This window comes from Ictidomys tridecemlineatus, unplaced genomic scaffold (genome assembly GCF_052094955.1).
Source record: "Ictidomys tridecemlineatus isolate mIctTri1 unplaced genomic scaffold, mIctTri1.hap1 Scaffold_186, whole genome shotgun sequence".
NCBI classification, from domain to species: domain Eukaryota; kingdom Metazoa; phylum Chordata; class Mammalia; order Rodentia; family Sciuridae; genus Ictidomys; species Ictidomys tridecemlineatus.
Window position 1 is genome coordinate 281,691 of NW_027521603.1, and position 25,775 is coordinate 307,465.

Here is a 25,775-nt window from a genome sequence, read left to right on the forward strand (position 1 = left end):
GAGAAGGAGAAGGAGGAGGAGGAGGAGGAGGAGGGAGGAAGAAGAAGAAGAAGTCATCAAGATGACTCAGGGAAAATGGGAAAAGAGTGAGTTTAAATTGTGGTTTCCAATTCCAAAATTTTTCCTGAGAACTGCAACTTTCTTTGTATTTGAGATCTCCTACTTCCATGATATGTTTAGTAGTGTTTTCTGGCTTACTCTTAATATGCTCTAGTTATTGTTTTATGGGAAAACTAGTTGACATGCCCCACAAGACTGAAAATCAATGAAAATCTTTTATTAAGCATAAAGTTCCTTTCACATTTGCTACAATCATAGTAAATACACTTCTTTGTATAAAGGGACTGTCTTTGTTGGGCATTTAAAATATCCCCAAAGGCTAGATGACATACATGAGAATCCCATTGTTGTGTATAGAATAGTGGATTAATCAAATTCAATGCTGTAATCTTTAGAGTAAAATAGAATGGAAATAATTTACTCATAGTATCATATTTAAACCATCTTTATTTCCAAAATACTATCCTAAGAATTATAGTTTTATTTAGCTTCAGTCGGAGCAAAAGTATAATCACTTACTTAAGTAAAAGCAATTACTTAAAAACTAAAAATGAGAGGTAAGTCAAATTACTTTTGAAGAGAGATCAAAAACATCAGGTTTCTTGTTGATGTTCAGTAGCAGGCTCACCTGAAGGTGGAATGAAGCCTGAAGGGCACTCACTTCTACTTTCAGAATACAGGGGTGGGGGGAGGAAATCCAGCTCTTGGGGTAAGGTCATGAGGAAAATACCTCCATTCATAGACATCTGGCATTGCAAAAAATGGAGGGGGTGGTGGGCCCAGTGAAAAATAATCTCGAGGTGCCCCATACCTGTTTCCTGGAGGAGGCGGAGGGGAAAATGGTCCTCTTCTCATGAACTGACTCCTTGGGTCCACAGGAAACAATTCACCTCTGACTGGAGGAAAAGGTGCCAACAATGAGCCAGAGCCAGTTGCTTGGTTTTCAGCAGGGAGAGATGAATCGGGGACATTGGAATCATCAAGATTGATTTTGGTCTCCTTTCTACTGGATTGACTTTCTGAAGACATAGGCCCATCCTCTTTATCCAAAGAAGGCAGATTAGAACCTCTGAGTTCTGCTGGTTGCAATGGTCTACCATAATTCGAATAACATCCACCTTGCCAAGGAGGACCCAATGGTGAGGGACCATTGGGGGAATGCTTTCTGCCCAATGCTGCATTTGAAACACCAAGTGCACAGGGATCTTCCTCTACAAGTTCAAATTGAAGCTCCCTTTCAGTTAACTTTTGTCTGTTGTGAGCGTTTTGTTTCATGAAATAATGGAGGTTTCTTTCAGCAATCCAAGCCGCCAACTCACTCTCATGTGCTTTTTTCTCACAGTAAATAATCTTCCCCTGACAGGACTGAATGGTTCTCTCCAATTCATCTTTAAGATATTTGGCTCACTTTCTGTAGGTCTCCAGCTCTTCTCTTGTATGGCCCATCTCTTCTTTGACCTTGGAAAGTTTCTCCTCTTGCCCCACCCGGTAATTTTCCTCTACTCTGAGTTTCCCATGGAGTTTCATCATATTTTCTTGATAGCATTCCATCATGACTTTAAATTTCTGCTGAAGGTTCTCATTCTCACCTTCAAGCCATGTATTTTCTGATAACAAGGTTGCCTGTTCAGTCTTCAGACTTCTAATCTGTTCTCTAAGGTCTTCCTTTGTTTTCTCTACTTCAGATAATAAAGCACAAGTTTGATATCTTTGTCCTTCTAATGTTTCTAAGGAGGCCTTTAGCTTAGCACCATCAACCAGTTTCTTCAAAGCTCCTTTGGGCTCATCATCCAAGTGAGCACCAATTCCTGATTCACCCGTCATTCCCCATTCCAAGTTCCCAATGTCTGTTTGGCCTCCCTTGGTTGGAGAAGACCTATCTTTCATCTTCAGCAAGCCTTCAGTAAGAGACTCCGTGTGATTTTATCAGTTTGAACTTGTTTTGCATGGAATTGAGAGTCTTCCAATGTGGTGCTCTCTTTACATTGGACACGTCCTTGTTCCCTCCATGCTTCAGGGTCTCCTTGTAAGATGGGTTTCTGACTTTGCTGAAGCTGGGAACATTCATCCAAGGCTTCCTTCATTGCCAGCTGAAGTCCTTCCTCACTCATTTGAAGCAGTCTCAAGTTTGTTTTAGTTTCAGCTATTTGTGATCTGACTGATTCTGATTCACCTTCAAAGGACTTTATCCTTCTCGATATATCTGCCATGATTTCATTCTGTTTACAATGTTTGGCCTTTTGTTCTTTTAGCTCTTTTTCTAGAAAGAGTCTTTCATCCCCATGGCTCGGTTTGGACCTATGCAGCTTTTCATAGGTTGCCTCCAAATTTGGGACGTCTCTTAGACCCTTCTCAGAATTGCTGCCCTTTAAAGTTGACTCTAAGCCTTCAAGCTCTTTTTGAACAAGGCTAACTTTCTCAAGTAGTTCACATTTTTCTTCAATTCTTCTAGAAAGTTTTAAAGCCAGCTGTTTTTCTCTTCCCACATAAAGCCTGCTTCTAACACACTGAAAACTTCTCCACAAAACCAAGAGAAGAGCAAAACATCCAATAGCTCTACACATCACCAACTCCCAAGGAACATCATAAGGATTAGGGCCTGGCTTCATGTCTTCAGACAATGCTGCCCAAACCCTGCCTACTTCTTCCAGGACCACCCTCTAATATGACTGTAGGGCAGTCCTTGGTGCCTCCATCAAGCTAAGTTGGCTTTGGCTCTTGCCACCACAACCACAGCCTGCCCAGGCAGGCCAACATAGGCTGTGAACACTCAGGTGTTTGGTGAGGAACTCAAACCTGCACCAGGCAACGGGACAGACCACTGAGAACGCCTGCAAGGGGGGATTGTGAAGGTGGGGAGCTGAGGGGAAGGACTCCCAGGAGCCTTGTTGTGCTCAAGTGCCCATCAGGGGAGTCTTGGCCCATTCCTTCTGTAACCAGTGCATCCTGAAGTGTCACGGGTTCAGGTCACTTCCACTCCAGCCAGACAGGAGTCCTCTCTATGCCTCCCACCCCTGAGTTTGGTTTAGGCCAGGCCAAGGTGGAGCTTCTTAAGTTTCTATACAGTAATAATACCACTCAGTTTGATGTCATGCAAATTCTAAAGCTTTCTAAACTGTCTCAACAGATTTTATGTCATATATTTATATTTGTACTGCTTGCCCTTTTGCTTTAATGACCCATTGCTTTCCCTGCTTTTGTTCTCTCCCTTTTCTCTTCCTTCCTTCCTTTCTCCCTTTTTTCTTCATTTTTTCCTTTTTTTCTTCCCTCTTTACTTCCTCCCTTCTTCCCTCCCTTCCTTCTTTTTTTCTCCCTTCCCTCCCTTTTCTTTTCTTGCAGTGTTGGGCTTTAAACTCCAAGGCCTTCTGCATGCTATATCCCCAGACCTGCTGACTCTTTCTAGGAAGGTCATTTGAATTATTTCTAAAGGAGAAAACTATCATGATACACTTCTTTCTTTCTTTCTTTCTTTCTTTCTTTCTTTCTTTCTTTCTTTCTTTCTTTTTAAAGCTGGTTTAATGACTTATTTTTCTTTTTTTTTTAACTTTACCCATAACATTGTTTTTTTTTATGTCTCTATTTTCTTTTCTTTTTTTTTCTTTTTTTATTTTTATCTTATTTGCATTTTACATTTATTTTTTTATTGGTTGTTCACAACATTACAAAGCTCTTGCCATATCATATTTCATACATTAGATTGAAGTGGGTTATGAACTCCCAATTTTTACCCCAAATGCAGATTGCAGAATCATGTCGGTTACACATCCACAATTTTACATAATGCCCTATTAGTAATTGTTGTATTATACTACTTTTCCTATCCCCTACTATCCCCCGTCCCCTTCCCTCACATCTTCTCTCTCTACCCCATCTACTGTAATTCATTTCTCTCCTTGTTTATTTTCCCATTCCCCTCACAACCTCTTATATGTAATTTTGTATACCAGTGAGGGACTCCCTTCATTTCCATGCAATTTCCCTTTTCTCTCCCTTTCCCTCCCATCTCATGTCTCTGTTTAATGTTAATCTTTTCTTTCTGTTCTTCCTCCCTGCTCTGTTCATAGTTGCTATCATTATATCAAAGAAGACATTTGGCATTTGTTTTTTAGGGATTGGCTAGCTTCACTAAGCATAATCTGCTCTAGTGCCATCCATTTCCCTGCAAATTCCATGATTTTGTCATTTTTAAGTGCTGCATAATATTCCATGGTGTATAAATGCCACATTTTTTTTATCCATTCATCTATTGAAGAGCATCTGGGTTGGTTCCACAGTCTAGCTATTGTGAATTGTGCTGCTATGAACATCGATGTGGCAGTATCCCTGTAGCATGCTCTTTTAAGGTCTTCAGGGAATAGTCTGAGAAGGGCAATAGCAGGGTCAAACGGTGGTTCCATTCCCAGCTTTCCCAGGAATCTCCATACTGCTTTCCAAATTGGCCGCACCAATTTTCAGTCCCACCAGCAATGTACAAGTGTACCCTTTTCTCCACATCCTCACCAGCACTTGTTCTTGTTTGACTTCATAGTGGCTGCCAATCGTACTGGAGTGAGATGGTATCTTAGGGTGGTTTTGATTTGCATTTCTCTGACTGCTAGAGATGGTGAGCATTTTTTCATGTACTTGTTGATTGATTGTATATCCTCCTCTGAGGAGTGTCTGTTCAGGTCCTGGGCCCATTTGTTGATTGGGTTATTTGTTATCTTATTGTCTAATTTTTTGAGTTCTTTGTATACTCTGGATATTAGGGCTTTATCTGAACTGTGAGGAGTAAAAATTTGTTCCCAGGATGTAGGCTTCCTATTTACCTCTCTTATTGTTTCTCTTGCTGAGAAAAAACTTTTTAGTTTAAGTAAGTCTCATTTGTTGATTCTTGTTATTAACTCTTGTGCTATGGGTGTCCTATTAAGGAATTTGGAGCCCGACCCCACAATATGTAGATCGGAGCCAACTTTTTCTTCTATCAGACGCAGAGTCTCTGATTTGATATCAAGCTCCTTGATCCATTTTGAGTTAACTTTTGTGCATGGCGAGAGAAAGGGATTCAGTTTCATTTTGTTGCATATGGATTTCCAGTTTTCCCAACACCATTTGTTGAAGATGCTATCCTTCCTCCATTGCACGCTTTTAGCCCCTTTATCAAATATAAGATAGTTGTAACTTTGTGGATTAGTCTCTGTGTCCTCTATTCTATACCACTGGTCCACCCGCCTGCTTTGGTACCAGTACCATGCTGTTTTTGTCACTATTGCTCTGTAATATAGTTTGAAATCTAGTATCGCTATACCGCCTGATTCACACTTCCTGCTTAGAATTGCTTTTGCTATTCTGGGTCTTTTATTTTTCCATATGAATTTCATGATTGCTTTATCTATTTCTACAAGAAATGCCGTTGGGATTTTGATTGGCACTGCATTAAACCTATAGAGAACTTTTGGTAATATCACCATTTTGATAATGTTAGTTCTGCCTATCCATGAACATGGTATATTTTTCCATCTTCTAAGATCTTCTTCTACTTCTCTCTTTAGGGTTCTGTAGTTTTCATTGTATAAATCTTTCACCTCTTTTGTTAGGTTGATTCCCAAGTATTTTATTTTTTTTTGAGGAGATTGTAAATGGAGTGTTTTTGTTTTTGTTAAGTTTTATTTTCTTTATAGACCAGCAACCATAAAAATTAAACAACTGGTTAAATAAGAACTGTTATTTTATATCATTGTACTGTCATTTTTTTTACTTTATTTTTAAATTTTTTTTAGTCATACATGACAGCAGAATGTATTTTTACATATAATACATACATGGAGTGTACATACATCAATCATATTGTCTATTTTATTCTGCTGCCCTTCCTATCCTCCTTACTCCTCCCCTCCTCTCCCATCCTTTCTGTGTATCCAATCCAATGTGACACACTTTTTTTCTTTTTCTCATTAGAACATCATATATGTATTCTGTATAACAATGTGCTTCTCCTTCCATCTTCTGTGCAACTTTCCTTCTACCTCTTTTTCCCTCCCACCTTTCTTTCCTATTTAGTGGTAGTCTTCTTCTCATGCTCTTCCTCCCTATCCCATTTTAAGTCATCCCCCTTATATCATAGTAGACATTTGGCATTTGTTTTTCAGGGTTTGACTCACTTCACTTAGCATAGTCTGCTATAATGCCATCAATTTTCCTGCAAATGCCATGATCTTGTTATTTTTTAGTGCTGAGTAATATTCCATTGTGTATAAATGCCATATTTTTTTAATCCATTCGTCTATTGAAGGGCATCTAGGTTGGTTCCACATTCTAGCTATTGTGAATTGTGCTGCTATAAACATTGATGTGGCTGTGTCCTGTAGTATGCTCTTTTTAGGTCTTTTTGCTCTAGCCCCAGAGGGGAATAGCTGGGTCAAATAGTGGTTCCATTCCCAGCTTTCTAAGGAATCTCCATACTGCTTTCCAAATTGGCTGCACCAATTTTCATTCACACCAGCAAGGTATGAGTGTACTTTTTTCCCCCCGCAACCTCGCCAGCACTTATTCTTTTTTGACTTCATAATGGCTGCCATTCTTATTGGAGTGTGATGGTATCTTAGAGTAGTTTTAATTTGCATTTCTCTGATTGCTAAAGATAATTAGCATTTTTTATGTACTTGTTGATTGATTGTATGTCCTCTTCTGAGAAGTTTCTTTTCAAGTCCTTGTCCCATTTGTTGATTGGGTTATTTGCTTTTTTGTTGTTTAACTTTTTTAGTTCTTTGAGATTAGAGCTCTATCTGATGTTTGGGGGGTAAAAATTTGTTCCCAGGATGTAGGCTCCCTATTCACCTCAGATATTGTTTCTCTTGTTGAGAAAAAACTTTTTAGTTTAAATTTTTCCCATTTGTTGATTCTTGGTTTTAACTCTTGTGCTACAGGTGTCTTATTAAGACATTTGGGCCCTGCCCCCATGTGATGAAGATTAGGGCCAACTTTATCTTCTTTTACATGCAGAGTCTCTGGTCTAATTCCTAGCTCCTTGATCCATTTTGAGTTGACTTTTGTGCATGGTGAGAGAAAGGGATTCAATTTCATTTTGTTGCATATGGATTTCCAGTTCTCCCAGCACCATTGTTGAAGATGCTATTCTTTCTCCATTGCATGGTTTTAGCACCTTTGTCTAATATAAGGTAGTTTTAATTTTGTGGATTTGTCTCTGTGTCCTCTATTTTGTACCCTTGGTCTACAAGCCTGTTTTGGTGCCAGTACTATGCAGTTTTTGTTACTATTGCTCTATAGTATAGTTTAAAATCTGGAATTGTGATACCACCAATTTCACTCTTCCTGCTTAGAATTACTTTAGCTATTCTGGGTCTCTTGTTTTTCCAGATGAATTTCATGATTGCTTTTTCCATTTCTGCAGGAATGTCATTGGGATTTTGATGGGAATTGCATTGAATCTCTAAAGTGCTTTGGGTAACATGGCCATCCTAATAATATTAATTCTACCAATCCATGAGCAAGGTAAATCCTTCCATCTTCTAAGGTCTTCTATTTCTATCTTTCAGGTTCTGTAGTTTTCATTGTATAGCTCCTTCACCTCTTTTGTTAAGTTGATTTCCAAGTATTTTTTTTTGAGGATATTGTGAATGGAGTAGTTGTCCTCATTTCCATTTCAGAGAATTTGTCACTGATATACAGGAATGCCTTTGATTTATTGGTACTGATTTTATATCCTGCACTTTGCTGGATTCATTTACTATTTCTAGAAGTTTTTTGATTAAATTTTTTGAGTCTGCTAGGTATAGGATCATGTCATTGGCAAATAGTGCTAATTTAAGTTCTTCTTTTCCTATATTTATGCCTTTAATGTCTTTCATCTGTCTAATTGCTCTGGCTAGTGTTTCAAGAACTATGTTGAATAGAAGTGGTGAGAGAGGGAATCTCTGTCTTGTTCCAGATTTTAAAGGGAATGTCTTCAATTTTTCTCCATTGAGAAAGATGCTGGCCTGAGGCTTATTGTATATAGCTTTTATCATTTTGAGGTAATTTCCTGTTATCCCTAATTTTTCTATTGTTTTGAACATAAACGGGTGCTGTATTTTGTCAAAGGCTTTTTAGCATCTATTGAGTTGATCATATGGTTCTTATCTGTAAGTCTATTCATGTGGTGAATTACATTTATTAATTTCCGTATACTGAACCAGCCTTGAATCCCAGTGATGAATCCTACTTGGTCATGGTGCACTATCTTTTTGATATGTTTTTATATCCGATTTGCCAGAAGTTTATTGAGGATTTTTGCATCTAAATTCATTAGGGATATTGATCTGAAGTTTTCTTTCCTTGAGGTGTCTTTATCTGGTTTGGGAATCAGGGTGATGTTGGCCTCATAGAATGTATTTGGAAGTACTCCCTCTTTTTCTATCTCCTGAAATAGATTGCAGAGTATTGGTATTAGTTCTTCTTTAAAGTTCTTGTAAAACTCTGCTGTGTATCCGTCTGGTCCTGAGCTTTTCTTGGTTGGTAGTCTTTTGATGGCTTTTTCTATTTCCTCACTTGATATTGGTCTTTTTAGGTTGTTTATATCATCCTGACTCAATCTGGGCAGCTCATATGCCTTAAGGAATTTATCAATGCCTTCACTATCTTCTATTTTATTAGAGTATAGGGTTTCAAAATAATTTCTAATTATCTTCTGTATTTCTGAAGTGTCTGTTGTGATATTGCCTTTTTCATCCCATAAGCTAGTAATTTGGGTTCTCTCTCTTCTTCTCTTTGTTAGCATGGCTAGTGGTCTATTTATCTTTTTAAACTTTCTGTAATATTTTATCTTCTCCTGATATAGTTTTCTTTTGTAAATGCTGTGTTGAACATAAATAAATGAAAATTATTTTGTCCTTTGTCTATCTGCTTTAAATTACTTAATTTGTACAATATTGATTTCATATTTTTCCTATGTGAGGGTTAATTGCTCTTGACAAATATTATATATTTCTAATTAAAAACAGGATAACATATGCTTGAAGGCTGGTTGCCATATTATACACAGAGCATTGATTTCAGTGCCTGGCAAATGCTTCTCAGAGAGAATGACTGAAGCAACAATGACTATTATTATCACCAGTGCTACTGTTATTATGTTACACCTACAAATAGCTTTTTTATTTCTTGACCTTTAGCTGACTGTGAGTTACAATATATTACATAACCCTAGGGAGAAAATGGAGCTTTATTCATTGAAATCTTTGCCAACTCCAAATGAATGACGTCATAATAGTTACTATTCATTGAAAGATTTTAAGTTTGTAACTCCTCTTTTGGGGCAAGTGATTTCTTTTTTCATTTGTTTGTTTTTCTTTTAGACTTCCAAATGATTTACAAAGATAAAGATTTGATTTTACAAGATGTATATGTCTGTTACTGTATGTAAAGCTGGATATCAAATTGGTAAAATGTAATACAATGACTTTTTAAACTAAATTTATGAAAATGCCTAAGTTTGAAGTTATTTCTCTTATTTTAGAGCAGCCCTCATGTTTGCTGTGGAAAACAAATTAACACAAATAATTGAGCTGCTTCTTCAATGTGGTGTTAATGTGTCTGCTTCAGATAATTGTGGAGAGAAAAAGAAGAAAAAATAATAATACAATTTCCAGATTAGTAGAGGTAAAAACACCTAGCCACAACCCATCTTCAGTGTGCTGTATCTTAAGCTCCAGGTAGCTCTCCTTTTTCCATCCATACCCTTGTTCTATTGTGTGTGGATGCAAACCCGTAAAAGACACCAGCCTGCAGGGATCCTGATCTTGTATCATCAAACACTGATCCCAGTTTCCCAGAACATGTGTTGGTAAGTGTGTTACTTATTTTTTCACACAACACCCCACTCTTCAAAGGGAATTGTAGCAGCAGGAAGGGGTGAATCCTAGGTTGACAACCAATTCCAAGTGGTCAGGAGAAATGTTAGGTAGCCAAGGAAAGAGAAGCATCTTCTGTGAACTCTGCCCCACCCCACCTCAGGCAGCCATAGTGTGGCTGTTTGTGTCCTCGTGTTTCAGTGGAGGCAAGTTGGGTCAAGTCGACAGCATGACTTCACTTAAGAGCTGGCTATCAGCAGTGCCTGCAAAACATGCACATGAGAAATTACTTCACGGTTGGAGACCCGCTTACTATCAAGCATATTAATTTAAGGGAAAATGAACACAGGACCTAGATGGAAAACAAAACAACAAAAAATGAAGTAGTTTGGCAAGTAGAGTCACTCAAAGAATGAGTAGTCACCAGCACAGGGAAGGTTCAGGCTTCTTTTAATATAAATAATCTCAATTAGAAAAATATGAACATGTGTCTACGCATGAATGTCCTATGAGTTCCTGAAAAGTATGTGGGATTTTTCTCCTTTTGGATAAAATGCCCATAAGAGACAGGAAAAGGGACTTTTTCTTTCTCTTTCTAGAGGTATACTCTTGTGAATATCTGCTTTTGATGGCTAACTTTATGGGAAAGGTCTGTGTTTCTTTAATTTTGATGGTTAACTTATCCCAAAAGACTTAATTATGTCTTTCATTTTCCCCTTTTCCCTTTGGATTCTAATATGACCAGCATTAGACCTTGCTGCTGTCTTTTGGCAAAGAAATTCAAGGTTTGCATCCTAGCCAACTGGAGAGTTTATCATTTAACAAGGGGGCCATCTATGTAGGAGGGCTTTGTTAGTCTTCTAATTGCTCAATCAGTGGTGTGTGTGTGTGTGTGTGTGTGTGTGTGTGTGTGTGTGTGTGTGTGTGTGTTGGTGTGTGGCATTCCTGGAGGAACCACATGGGTGGCATTCTGGAGAATTTCCAGGGAGCGTGTGTGGAGTGTGCTGGTGGAGTTCAGAAATAAAGTTTGTTCCTGCTTGAGTGGCTGGTGATTTGTGCCCAGCCAGACTGCAGCAAACAAATAACTCGTTGCCTGGAAGTATCCTGTGTTCCCAGCACTCCAATATGCATTACAGAGCTCTGTGGTGCTGTAAGCATGGGTTACAGAAGTTGCAAAAGGATACTTTGCGACAATGTGCCAAGCAAGACCTTATTTCACATTTAATACCTTGTAGGAAGAAGAGAACAGGAGAGGAGTCTTTGAAGCAGACAGGAGAGTTCAGTTGTGAAAAGCAAGGAATCCATGCCCTCCATTGCTGGAGATCTCCAAGTCACTCCCTGGTTTTACTGAGCTGGGTTCATGTGCGATCTGGAAAATGGAAGAAAATATTTACAAAAGAAAATACATTTTTCAGGTGGGTCTTTTGTGATGTACTCCTGAAAGCTGTGGTGGAGATAAGTTTCATAATGGGTCTTTTTAGCACTAGCTCTGAACCTTCTATTTGGCCCTTTGAATTGAATTATTAATCTGTGGTCCAGACTCAAACCTCCTGTGTTTCTTATAATAACCTTATTTCCCTAATCTTCAAATCTGTCTTCTGTTTAAAATAGATGCTTTTTTTAAAAGAGAGAAAGAGAGAGAGAGAGAGAGAGAGAGAGAGAGAGAGAGAGAGAGAGAGAGAGAGAATTTTTTAATATTTATTTTTTAGTTTTTGACAAACACAACATCTTTGTTTGTATGTGGTGCTGAGGATTGAACCTGGGCCGCACGCATGCCAGGTAAGCACGCTACCTCTTGAGCCACATCCCCAGCAAAATAGATGCTTTTATAATTGGGCCCCTCACACTATGTGGTCCACAAAGCATGCATTGATCTATGCAATGACCTTTTTTGTTATTTTCAATGAAGGAAAAACTCCTGAAACTCCCCCTCCCCCCACTGCCAAAAAAATTGTAGGATCTTGACAAGAAATTAAAACATACGACAAACTTATTGATCCACATTCATCTCATTTTCCTCTTTCTCCCAAGACAAAGTGAACCCTCATCCTGAGTTATGTGATTAATATTCTCTGGAATTCTTTTCCAAAGGATCTTATCAAGTCTTCTTTGTGGGGGCTGGGAATACAGCTCAGTTGGTAGAGTGCTTGCCTCACATGTACAAGGCCCTGGGTTCAATCCTCAGCACCACAAAAATAAATAAATAAATAAATAAATAAATAAATAAATAAATAAATAAATAAATAAAATCTTCTTTGTGTTATACATATTTTAAAAAGTATGTATATGCATACATGTTGTTTTAACTTTAAAAAAGAATGTGTAATTGTAGGCCTTAGTTATATTGGTAAGATCCACCCTGGTGATGCATGTGGCAGGCATTTGGTTTAGATTTTCTATAATATTTTATTATATGAATATATCAGAATTTATTCAGCAACACTTCCTTTTATGGTTGTCTGGGTTACTCATAGGTTATTGATATTATGAACTGTGCTTTCATGAACATTCTTACATCTATTCAATCTTATCCATGTGCAATCTAAGAGTGAAATTAGGTTAAGGGTTACATTCAGCTTTAGGAGAGAGTGTCAAACTGTTTTTTAATGTTTTTATTGGTGCATTATAGTTTATATAATAGATATATAATCATATATACATGAAATATAATTTCCCCATTTCATTCCCCAGTACTTCTTTTTTTCCTTCCCCTACTCCCATACCTGTTCTCCTTCCTCTACTCTGCTGGTCTTCCTTCTCTTTACTTATTGCTTCTTTTTAAATTGGTGCTGTATAGCTATACCCAAAGGTGGACTTCAATGTGGTATATTCATAGGTATTCATAGCATAATTTGATCAATTTCATTTCACCATTATTCTCTTTGTCTGGGCCTTCTCCCTCCTTCTCTACACCATTGATCTCTCTATTTTTCTGGGATCCACTCTTCTTTTTAAGTTTTTTTTCATATTATGCTCTAGCTTCCATATATAAGAAAAACATGTCCCTTGAATTTCTCAGTCTGGCTTATTTCACTTATCATGATGTTTTCCAATTCCATTCATTCATTCAATTACTAATAATAGCCATCATTTCATTCTTACTCATAGCTGAATAAAACTCCCTTGCATAGATATACCACATTTTCTTCATTCATTCATGTGTTGACAGGCACCTGGGCTGGTTCCATAACTATGTTTTGTGAATTGTGTTGCTATAAATGCTGATGTGGCTGCATCCATATAGTGTGCTTATTTTATATCTTTTGGATAAATATCAAGAAGTAAGTTAACTGGGTCATTTGGTGGTTCCTTTGAGGAATATCCATAGTGCTTTCCATAGTGCTTGTACTAATTTGCAGTCCCATGGACAATGTTTGAGTATACCTTTTCCCCTCATCCTCATTTTCTCTCTAATATGCCTGGCAGGTTGATAAGATGCTTTAAGTCAAGTTCCCATAATAGGCCCTGGGTCACATACCATTAAAACTAAAAGAAGCTTTAGTGATAGGAATGAGGAACCTAACTGAGTATTTATTCAACAGCTATTAATCAGTACTAACTTGGTGCTAACTATTGCCCTAAGCCCTGGAAACTTACTAGAGAATGAGTCAAAAAATACCTCCACTTTCCTGAAGTTACTTTCTCATCTTGGGTGGGAACTGGGATTACAGATTGATTAAGATACTTTGAAAAACACAATGATTAGATAGGGAGAGAGAGAAACAGAAAGTACTGTTCTCAGGCCTCCCTTATTCTCCTTAGTCTTCCTGTGAGTGACCCTGAATAGTAGGGTATCTATTAGCACTCAAACTCCCATCTTAAAACACTTCCCACTGCTGCCTCTCTTGCTATCTGGTATGCCAATCAAACCCAGTAGTACAGCCCCAGCACCCAAGCTAGGAAAACATGATTCAGAGAGCCATGGAACTATGAATACACAAGACTGGATACGTTCTGAAATCCACCTTTTTCAAGTATGCCCTCACTGAGCACCCACTGTGTGCCAAGGTCCTGTGGCACGTACCAGGGCTACCAACAAAAAAAAGTCAGTGCATATGTTCTCCAGGAACTCACAAAACCATGGGTAAGTCAGAAACACATGGTGACACTTCCAAAACAATGCATGTGATACAATGGAGACATGAATGGAGTTCACTGGGAACCCAGAAGAGAAACACCTAGTCTGGTCTCAGAAGTCAGGAAGACTTCCTTCAAGAAGGGATGCCTGCTGGAATAGTTTGTGCTCTATAAGGCCACCAGGAACAGAGACCTAGTTGGGTGCTAGAGAGCTAATTCTGAGGTTAAGCACACAATTTCAGCTCTGGCTTAAACAGCCTCACTTAATATCTTACATTACCCAACCAACGAAACTAGGCGGCGCTGTGCCCCGCGCCCGCGGATGTCCATCGAGGGGCCTTGGAAGCGCCCAGCGCGTATTTCCTCCACGTATGGGCTAGGCGGAGCTGTGCCCCGCGCCCGCCCGGGGGCAAAAGCTGCGGAAGTTCATGGTCGGCACTCCCAGTTGTAAGCACACTCAGGGAAGTATCACGCTAACATATCAGCCCGAGTTGTACATCTTTTAGAGCTTCCTGATCATTTTGTTTTTTAAAAATAAAAAAAGCTCAAAGCAAGCTGTACTGTCCACCTGCAGGACGTTGGTCCTCCCACCGGCCGCACTCCGTCCTCTCGTTAGCCCCGACGTCGGGAGTTTCTCGGTACTCCAAGACCTTCCACTGGCCCACTCCGGGTCGCTGTCGCCGTCGCGCTTGCCTTTTTACCCGAGGGGCTCAAGCCTGTTGCCTGATGAGTTTTCATTTACAGGAAACTCTGGTCATCTCTTCCCTGAGACAACACAGCGGCTTCCTGAGGCTTGTTCCCATTTCCAGTTTGTTGAGGTCTCCAGAAAAACTCTTTCATCTGAAGTACATTTCCCTTTGTAGTAATCCTGCAGTGAATCCTGTAAATATTTCAGATATCAAGTAACATGTAGCATGGCAGGAGAGTGGAAATGAGACATGCTATATGTTTTTTCGGTCTCATTTTTCCTATCATCCCCCACTCCCCGAGATTTTTGCTCAATTCAATAGAGCAGATATTTTGATTTGTCAGTTATATCCCGCGCCCTGGAGCTGTAAAGATAGATGACACAGTTCAGAGTTCCTATCATCAGAGATTGAGATTTTACACACACACACACACACACACACACACACACAATGCCTTGAAACTACACTGACATTATTATTACCCTATATAAACGTATGATTACACTACTGGTGTGACTCAGCACCATATACAGCCAAAGGAATGAGAAGTTATCCTCCATATGTGTTCAATATATCAAAATGCACCCTACTGTCATACATAGCTAATTAAAACAATTAATAAGAAAAAAAAAAACTACACTATGTGAAAGAACAAAGTCCCTTTCTGCTCCAGACCAGATCTCCCTTGGGCATCTAGGGACCTCTCCTTTCTCACTTGTCAGGTTCCCAGTTTCTTCCACATTTCACTTGCATACTAGCAACACTATCAATCTACCAAAGGCACACCCAAGTCCATTCCTTTTAAATGGACGTTTTGTAAATGTTTTTCTTTTCTGAATACCTTGATATTATTATATTACTAAAAAAAACTCACTACAACGAAGGGACAAAGGAAGGAAAAACACTTAAGAATTGAAAATGAAATTATTGGGCACTGATTTCTTCAACCTAAAAAGTTACTTGTAATCATCTGTTACATAGGATGATCTTTTGGGATATCAGAACTGATGTCCATGGGGGGGGGAAACGTAGAAATATAGGGTGATGAGTGATATGTAAGGGAAGGACATCCTGTCCTTGTCCTCTCTGGCCTCCCCCTCTTCCCATGGATACTTGTGCAAAGAACAGGAAACACATTTTATCTGGTCTAGTTGCAAATAAAGATAGCAAGCTCTAGCTTCTCTGTTATTGAATGTTTCCATTTTGTGAATTTATCCTTTAGTACAATAAGAAGTTGATCAGGGCCTGGTGTATTCCCTGTGTCATAGATTATTTTGGATGCTAAGTGTCCTTTGAGATACAACCCAGTTTTCTCATTTACAACTCAAATAACAAAAGTCCAAAGAAATTGATTCTTGTCCACAATGAGATTCTGAGTGCCGAAGCCAAAAGTAGCACCTAGATTTCCTGCCTGCTAATTCAGGGATTTTTTTTGTTAATTAACAGGTTGACTCTTCTCATTTGATCTACCAGAGTACCAAGGAGACAATTATTCAATAACCACTTTTTTTTTATCTGAGGGGTTTAAGTAATCTTACAGGTTTGAATATTAGCTGTTTTTCTCTAATGTAGACTTGTGCTGATTCATCCTTCAACTCAATTCATAACAGACTATGAAACATAATTAAATTGAGATAACCTAGACTACCATATATATGCAAAAAGCACTGTTTTGATTCGTCATTTAACTTTATTACCTTTTTTTCCTTTTCAAGAATTTATTTATACACAAGATAATGTTGATGATTTATGTCATGAGAATATCATTCAATTTACCAAAATATTAAAAGTGGTTATAGTAGAAATGGGATTATGGAGCAATTTTCACTTGTTCAAAAATTTTTCATATATGGTTATATTTCTTTTTAGTAACAAAAAAAATTTTAAATAGGAGAACTTCCTTTGTAGTTCTTTTGCCTCAAATTGCTTTAAGATAATAAGATACATGCATTCCCAAATTTCCTCCTAAATGAATCAACTTCTAAAATTATTCATTTTTTAGTAGTGAACTTACTGGTGTTTCCCCTGCCCCACTTTGTGCTTTTCTGTTTTTCACATTTTCTATATTAATTATGAATTACTAAAAGTATTTTATTGAATATAACATATATACAGAAAAAGCCAATGAACTTTGACAAATTCAACATATCTATATAACCACTATTCAAATCATGACATACAACATTATAGGCATCCCAGAAGCTTCCTCTCAATGTACATTCTCAGTTATAACAGTAAAAAATGTCTCTTGAATTCCAGGGAAATATCCTTTAAAAGTTAATGCCAAAAATGACATAGCATTTGTAATTAGTCAAAGTTAAACTTTATTTTACTCTCTACTTAATTTTCCAGATTTGGAAACCTTGAGCAAATGAGATTTTTTTCATCCTTGATTATTTTGTTTTTAATATGGTAATATCAGTTACACTATAAAGTAACAGTGAGATTATATGAGAGATGAAATGTAAATCCCTTTGCATAGTGCCTAGCATATGGTAAATACTAATAATGGCTATATTTTAATACAATTCAGAATATTGGCTAAAATGATACATATAAAAAGCAGGCCTTGAGCTGGGCAAGGTGGCACATTCCTGTAATCCCAGCTACTTCTGAGGCTGAGGCAGGAGGATTTGAGGTCAGCCTGGAGAGTTTAGCAAATTTGTCTCAAAATTGCCTAAGCAATTTGTCTAAAAATTAAAAACAAAAAATCAGGCCCTGATAAATATGAGGGGTTCGATTATTGTTCTTTTTACTTTCTCATCCCTCTTCCCCTATTCAGAATTTTAATTTAGTAGAGTTAAAATAATCTTATAAACAAAACAAAATTAATGCCTAAGTCTAACATTTAATACCTCATAGTGTGGTTGATTTCCTGGTCTTTTCCTTTATAATGAAGTCTAAATAATATAAAAATAGTGTTCCCTAAGAACACAGAGTTAAAACCAGATTAAAGTGAAAAATGTAAAATACTAAAAGTTTATTTTGATAATAGGAATATTTTCTACTTTTTGTTATATATGTGTATGTGTTGTGGGATGAGCATTATAGTTCTATAAAATGACAATACATCTGCTTTTATGTGTGTGTGTGTGTGTGTGTATGTGTGTGTGTTTCATTAAAATGAGTGGTTATTTTTTTTCAAGTGATTTTATTTTATTTATTTTTTATTTTTGATGCTTTTATTGAAAAGGTACATTTAAAAAATACACATTTTACCATTTACAGATTGCAGATATAGATGCTCTAAAAGAATTCACTATTTTATTGTTTTATGATACTTTTTGCCCCTGATATCACAAATATTCTAGTCTTGTTGATACCAACTTCGAAAGGGGGGCATGGGAGCATGACCTGCAACATATTCAGTGAACACAAAGACAAATTGTTCAATTATAAATTTTATATCTTCTGTACATTATTGCATTAGGGAGCCACAAAATTATGAAGCATCATTACAAATGAAAACAAGTTAAATATGAAGATAATTACGTAGAAATACATGGATTCATTTTCTTCTTGCAGAATGCACAGGAGGTGCCAAAATGTGCAATTTAGGAAGCTCTTTTTGTGTTTGTATATATTTGCTTAGCAACTCAAACCAGTGAGGAAGCTACAAAATAAGTTAGACAAAAATAGCAAACAGATAGTAATTATAGCTATGTTATATGGCTTTCTATTTTGTTTAAATATCTCCAAATAAAATATGAAATAAAGAAAATACATTATCTTTTGTTCTCTTAACGAGAAATTCAAAGCTATTTTGCTTCCTAACATTTACACAGCAACTAAAGATGTTGAATTCAGACAAGAGATACAATCTAGTACTACACAGGATACAACAGTACTTGGGTCTAAAACAGTACACAGTCCCTGTCGACAAGAGTACACCAAAAAGAAAACGTGATCCGTTGGTAAGATGGTATTCACAAGTAAGCACTTGTGTTCTATTTTTCTTCCACACTAGAATATGCCTGGTTGGATTCCAGAGCTATTTACAGACATCTGAGGAAGATCCTAGTTTTCAAGTCTGTCAGGAAAATATTCCATATTGTTCTAAGACAGATTATACCCATGGGAAAACAGAGACTGGTTTTCTTTTTCTTTACTTTCTGACTGTACATTTTCAAGAACCCAGATTTCTCAGATACACCAATTAAATGGGGTCGAGTTGGGGAGGGAAGAGGGAACCTGTGCTGCTCACATTCCAAAATGATTTGATCAGTCCATAAAAGCACTCTTGAATCTAGTGATTTGTTTTTCACTGAAGCTGGGGTTTCAGGTGGTAGGCTGCATTTTGTGGGTAGGTGGGATACTTACTGTAACACAAAATGCTCAAGTTGCTGAAATCCTTTTGGCTTGGCTTCTCGACTTTCCTACTGGCCTGGCTGGTCTTGGGACTCGCAGATGTCAGTATGGGGCAAACAGGATGGAGGCCGGAGTGGCACAAATGGGCCTGTGCCCTGGCCTCAGGAGAGCTGGAGGGATGGCTGGAGCCTGGAAGAGCTAGGCAGATGGCCAGGATGGCAGTGACAGTGCAGAGGACACAGCCGCTGCTGCTGCCAGGGGTGAAGACAGGAAGGCTGGGGCCAAAGGTTTCATCATATCTTTCTGGAATGCAAGTTTTGCTGTTAAAATGCTTGGGCTCCTCTGGAGTTTGTTGTAAGGGCTGTATTTCGGCTTCAGTGGCTTCCCTGCAACTGGTCTTTATGCCTCTGGCTAGAAATGTGCTGTTTGAGTTGAATTTCCGAGTTAACATGAACATCACAGATTTCACAATGAAATGTCTTGTTCTGTAGTCCTGACCCCTTATTGCCATTCTGCATCTTTAATCTTGATCCAGGTCTAGGATAGGACTTAATTGGACCAGCTCCATTACGAGCCTCAACCATGGTCTTGTGTTTAGATCCTGTGTTGTGTGCCTCTAGCTGTGACAGGGAGTTCACAGCCACATTGCATAGTGAACAATAAAGCAATTTTTTGGATTTCTCTTCTTCGGATTCAGCAACAGACCCTGGTGCTCCATTTGTGCTTTTGGCTGTCCCAGGTGGCAGGGTAGTTGTGCCAGATTTGAGGAGAAATGAGCCACTTTCAGAGCATGATGGCTGACTGAAACTATTGGCTTTCAGCTTTCCTTTATCTTCTGATTTGTCAGAACTGTTGCCTGTGATTGGAGTGATGGAGCAGCTGGGATTAGCCTTTGCGCTGTCCTTGGAAGAAGCCATTTTGGGTTTATTTTTCGTTGCCTCTAGTGCTTTGACCTTCTTGGCATGTTTACTTCCTTTGTAGTGGGCCTCGGCCTGGCTATCTGAGTTAAAGCGAAGCTGACAGACATTACAAGAAATAACTTGTTTCTTCTTTGGGGGAATGGATACTCCAAATGTGTGGTTAATGACTGCTTTTTGCACAGGATCCATTGTGTTAAAATTTGGAAAGAGCCCAACAGCCGAACTACCGTCCACTGGAAAAGACATAAATGGTTTGATATCCAGTGAAGGCTGCATCATCAGAGTAGGAGTGCGCACAAGAGCAGGAAGGGTAATAGTATGGCATGTACTGCCTGTGCTGGTGTTGGGGCTGGGGCTGGCCAGCAGTGTCCCCAAGCTCTGGGCTGGAAGCGGGGGCTGCCCATCGCTCAGCTGCTTCACTCGTTTGCGATGGGATTTGCCGTTGTAATGGACCTGGGCCTGGGCTGCAGAGTTCAGCTGGATGTTGCACACCTCACAGAAGGAGAACAGAATTTTCTTTTTCTCTTTACTTAACTGGTCCTCAGGCCTGTCGGTCTTAATGCCCCTTTCTTCAAAGCCCCGTAGAAAAGCTGCCATATTCATAATTCCATCTTCAAGATGGTACTTCATACATTGGGTTGTGTTCTAAAACCCCTTTTTTAAGTCGGTTGATGGGAAATTGTGCATATTTTTTTTATAGATTTAGAAAAACAAATTGCTTTTAGGTTTCCAGATCAGCCCATAAACATCAATTTAATCTTCGATGAACTTGAACCGTAGACCATCTCGGCGCGCCGGCTGCAGGCGCGTAGGGCAGTGGCTCCTCCAACCTGGAATTTGTTGCTCGCGCTCTGGCGGTTGCCTGGGTCCCGCCAGGGCTGCACTGAAGCTCCGCGCAGACGCTCTCCCGCGATCTGCTGCACCCCCGGACGGTGGCTACCGTGACAGCGGCGGGGGTGGCAACGGCGACAGCTGGGTGCAGCGCGGCCCCAGAACTGTCCAACTCTTTCGGGCGTGGGGCTCAGACGCCCGGCCGCGGCCCGGCGCTGAGTGCCTGGGCGCCTGGCCTCGCCCAGGTGAGTCGCGTGTGCCCGGAGCCCGCCGGGCGCGCCCTGCCCGCACCAGCCATCTGCCGGCTCCCTCGTCTAGTCGAGGACCCCCGGGTTTAGACGCTCCAACGCCACTCCCGCGCGCTGATGGTGGTGACGGTTGACCAAGGAGAGACTTGCAAGGCACACACACTAAAGCGATGAGGCGGGACTGTTCGGGGCTGGTTGACACTGCAGAGCCTCCCGCAGCAGCGCTGCCTTAAATCCCGCCTTGCCAGGCGCGCGCGCACAGCTAGGGAGAGCAGGCGCCGGCTCTCCCTACTTTAGTTATTAAAAAAAATATTGTTTTTTTTAATAACTAAAGTGTCCCAATTTCTAAGCTAAGAACTGAATTTCAAACAATTATATAACCTTCATTCTCTAAAAATAACTGTGTCTGTGTGTGTGTGTGTGTGTGTGTGTGTGCGCGCGCGCGGGTGTCTGTGTGTGTGTGTAAGAACATTTTTGAACACTGGCTATTCCTGCCAAGAAAACTGAAATACACTGGCTTCTAGGTATAGCCACTTTCTCAGCAGAAGACACACAATCTTCGGTTAGGTGTGAATTATTCAGAACAGCACCACCTCCCCAAACTCCTGTTAGACTGCTTCTCAAAAGAATTAAAATGTGATATACTTTTGCACATTATTTTTTTTTACAAACCTGACAGGGGAAAAATATCTGGACTTTGTGCCAGAAAACAAAGAAACATGAAGTTAATGTCTGTTTAAGTTTTTGAAGACACATGCTTTACTTAGATTTTTTTAAAACAGGATTTAATATATTTTGAATGTACTACAACTCTATTCTACAGGCTCTCCATAGGGTACTATTATTGTTCAATATGTGTTAAGTATAGTACTTATTCTTGTTCTCTAAAATGGAAAATTCTACCATTATCTCTGTTATCTCCTTTTCCAGATTTGCCCTCAGCAGCAGGACATAAAATAACAAGAGTAGGAGAGTAGGACTGGTTTGAACCAGCTAACCAGACTTTCCCATGAACTCATAATGTTTAATATGACCAATAAGCTGACTGCATTCAAATTTAGCCAATACATATAAATTTACTAGGGAAAACAAGACAATTTAAATAAAATGGTTCTTAGTATTTGGCAATATCCAAATTAATGCTGCAACATTAATTAAAAATTAATTCTTCCTTAATTTTTTTAAAAAGAAAGAGGGCAGAATGGAGTTTTAAAGCAGAGTTCAAATACTCAGAGGAAGAAAAATATGATGAAAGAAACCCAATATTGCTGACACAAAAAGTAATAACAATTATTTTATAGTTAATATTTATTGAACATGTACTAAGAAGAGCATTTCATGTGTTTTAATTCAAACTTTACAATATCCCCATAAGGTAAATTCGATTTTATTGGACATCTAAGGATACTACCACATAGCCACAGATACCAGAAGGCAGGGGCCAGGTTATGTAGGACCTTGAGAATTGTGTTGAGGAGTTGGTCTTTATCTAAGATAACCAGCTGAAGAGTTTTTAGTAAGGTGTCAAATTTTAATATATGTCATTTGATTTTGTGTGTAGAAAACAGCAAATCCAGAGCTACTCTATGAGATAAACAGTATTATTGTTCTTATTTTGCAGAAACAGAAACTGAGGCAAAAACAAACAAACAAACAAACAAGTGACTTACCAGTGTTATACAAGTTGTGACATAGCTGGATTCCTACCCAGGCTGAGCCTACCATCCACAGCTATATTTTTACTTCTTCACCTATGATGGGAGTTTTATCCTGATAAAATCATCTTAAATTGAAAACATCATAAGTCAGAAATGTATGAATATACCTAACCTACCGAACATCCTAGCTTAGCAACAGGGTACTCTGTAGAGACATGGTTGTGTTTCCTCTTAGTAGCATGAGGCTCAACTGAAGCTGACCAGGCGCAGCAGTTCACAGCCACTACCCAACATGGAGAGAGGCTATCCTATGGCTATTCCTCACCTGGGAAAAGACTAAAATGCAAAATTTGAAGTATGGTGCTTACTGAATGTGTAGCACTCTTGCTTGTACCATCATAAAGTCAAAAAAGTTTAAGATGAAACATTGTTAAGTCAAGAATCATCTGTACTGCAAATGAGCATGGTGAACTGGAGTAGGGTAGTAACAGTAATAATAAAGACACATGGAAGGATTTGGTAAGATATTGAGACTTGTGCTCACTTCGGCGGCATATACACTAAAATTGGAGTTACACAGAGAAGATTAGCACAGCCCAAGTGTAAGAATGACATGTGAATTTGTGAAGCATTCCATGTTTTTAAAAAATTTATTGAGATCTGGTGATGTATTAAGCATAGTGAGCGAGAAGGCCGGAATTGTAAGTGATGATATGCTTATGTTTTAAGCAAAATGAGAATTTAGCTGTTGAGGGGGAGATCATGGTCACAGAAGCAGGTTTTAGGTAAGGAGATGAAGAGTTCAATCTCAAATTAACCAAGTTTGAGGAGTTTCTGAGACAACTAACAGGTTATTTAAGATGTAAATGTGGCTGGGTATGGTGGCACATACATGTAATCCCAGCAGCTCAGGAGGCTGAGGCAGTAGGATCACGAGTTCAAAGTCAGCAAGTTCAAATTAGCAAGGTACTAAATAACTGAGCAAGACCCTGTATCTAAATAAAATATAAAAATGGCTGAGGATGTGGCTCAGTGGTAAAGCAACCCAGGGTTCAATGTCTGTTACAAAAAAAAAAAAAAGACGACAAAATTAAATCTTAAGGGCTCCTGATAACCTTTAAAAAGAATGTTACCTTTTGTCCTCTTGCATGCCATATTTCATACCATTCCTTCCTTTTTACTACCATCTGTGATTGTTTTATTCCATCTCCTGCCAGAATGTAAGCCTATTATGATAGATTTTTTGTTTGACCACTAGATTCCCAACATCTGTCATACATAAATTGTCCAATGAATGAATAAAAGACAGCCTTGGAGAATCATATCACAAAATTTTTTGATAAAGGTGAATTCAAGTTCTCCTTATTCATGTGTCCAGTGTGAATGAAAGCACTGTCATAAGGCAATCCATTTGAGGAGCGGGTGGCTTACTAGGGATTGAACCTAGAGGCCCTTAACCACTGGGCCAGCACTTTTTATTTTGAGATAGTGTCTTACTGAGTTACTTAGAGTATCACTAAGTTGCTGAGTTGACTTTGAACTCACAATCCTCCTGCCTCAGCTTCCAGCACCACTGGGATTACAGGTGTGAGCCACCACACCCAGCTCCATTTTTATTTTACAGTTTAGGAAACTTTTTTAATATTTATTTTTTAGTTATAGGTGGACACAATGTCTTCATTTTACTTTATGTGGTGCTGAGGATCGAACCCAGAGCCTCACACATGCCAGGCAAGCTCTCTACCTCTGAGCCAGAACCCCAGCCCCAGGAAACTCATTTTTAAGTAATTTGGAAAACACTTATGTGACATACTGACCTGTTTATGCAGGTGGGCTATCCTGGACCTCCTACCTAAAAATTAATGATCACATGGTTCTTTTCAAACCTGAGTTCCTCTAAATCACTTGGCTTAAATGAACATCAGTTTGTCATTGTCCTTGACATTCTCTACCCTTCTCTACCTCCTATGTGTATACACACTGGGGTTCACAGTATTCAAAACAGTACTATCAAAAATTTAGTATTCACTAAAAACAGGCCAAACTCCATTAACTTTTCTACTTTCTGCTCAACTAAAATGCCATTAAAAAAATATAACACTTCGTTATATCAAAATATTTGGCAATGTAAAAGTTCTCCTTTATATTATTTTCTTGGAGTTTGGAAAAGAGTGACCCAGTTTTATTTTCAAATCTGTTTATTCAAAAAAAATTACATTCTAAAGATTCAACAATCTATCAAAATTCAAGTCTGTTTTTTTTGTCCCTGGTAGGACTAGAAAATGGTCATATTTTTATAACCCTTTTAGGAAATCTACCCTAAAAAAATAATATACGAAGTTTGACTTTTCAAAAGTCAAATGCAACATTACTTATTGAAATGTAAAAATTGGAAACAAAGTGTCCATGTACAGGATATTGATAATGGCACATCCAACATTAAGTAGCCAGCCATCAAAATGTCATTGCTAAATCCCTCTTATATTTTCAGAGTAGTAGTATGGGGGAAATGCTTATAAAATAAATAGAGGAAAGCAAGATACACCATCCACTACGTAGGATGATTGCAACTATGGAAATAAATAAAGTCAAATATTAACATTTGTTCTGGTTGGTGGGTTCTGGGAATTTTTCCAGAATTTTGCTGAATGTAAACTTAATGATTGAAATAAATTAATTCATAACAAGATATAAAATTGACTTTCCTTTTTCCTCTGAGTCTCTTTATATGCTCATTGGACAAGCCCTTGCTGGGCTTAGTAGCACTATCCTATAATCCCAGCAACTCCAGAGGCTGAAGCAAGTATATCCCAAGTTCAAGGTCGCCTCAGCAACCTCAGCAAAAATACTCAGCAACTTAACAAGACCCTGACTCAAAATTAAAAATAAAAAGGTCTGACAATACAGCTCAGTGGTAAAAACCCCTGGATTCAATCCCCAGTACCAACCAAACAATCAACCAACCAACCAACCAACAAAAAGATTAAAGCCCTTTTTTCACAAACAAAACAAAAGCCATTTTTCTCTCTAATTTGAAATAATTTGAAATGAAGAAAGAGGTAAAGAAAATAATCAAAAACAAAAGAAAAAGAAAGGAAGAAAGTATCAATAATGGAAATTAGAATACTCGAAGAAGTCCATTTAAATTTCTATGGAT

At 38.5% G+C, this 25,775-nt stretch overlaps 1 long non-coding RNA gene, 1 other non-coding gene and 1 pseudogene across 2 annotated transcripts in view; 2 read left to right on the forward strand and 1 right to left on the reverse strand.

The window, feature by feature from the left end:
• LOC144372897 (uncharacterized) overlaps nucleotides 1-25,775 on the forward strand; it is a 66,275-nt gene that overhangs the window by 14,872 nt on the left and 25,628 nt on the right. The window contains exon 2 of the long non-coding RNA XR_013432725.1: nucleotides 11,123-11,302. This is a non-coding gene — a long non-coding RNA (uncharacterized LOC144372897). The remainder of the gene's footprint in view (nucleotides 1-11,122; nucleotides 11,303-25,775) is intronic.
• Nucleotides 18,162-20,592, reverse strand: LOC144372902 (zinc finger protein 385B pseudogene; annotated as a pseudogene).
• On the forward strand, nucleotides 23,155-23,261 carry LOC144372904 (U6 spliceosomal RNA). The gene has a single exon (XR_013432727.1). It is a non-coding gene; the product is annotated as a U6 spliceosomal RNA (small nuclear RNA).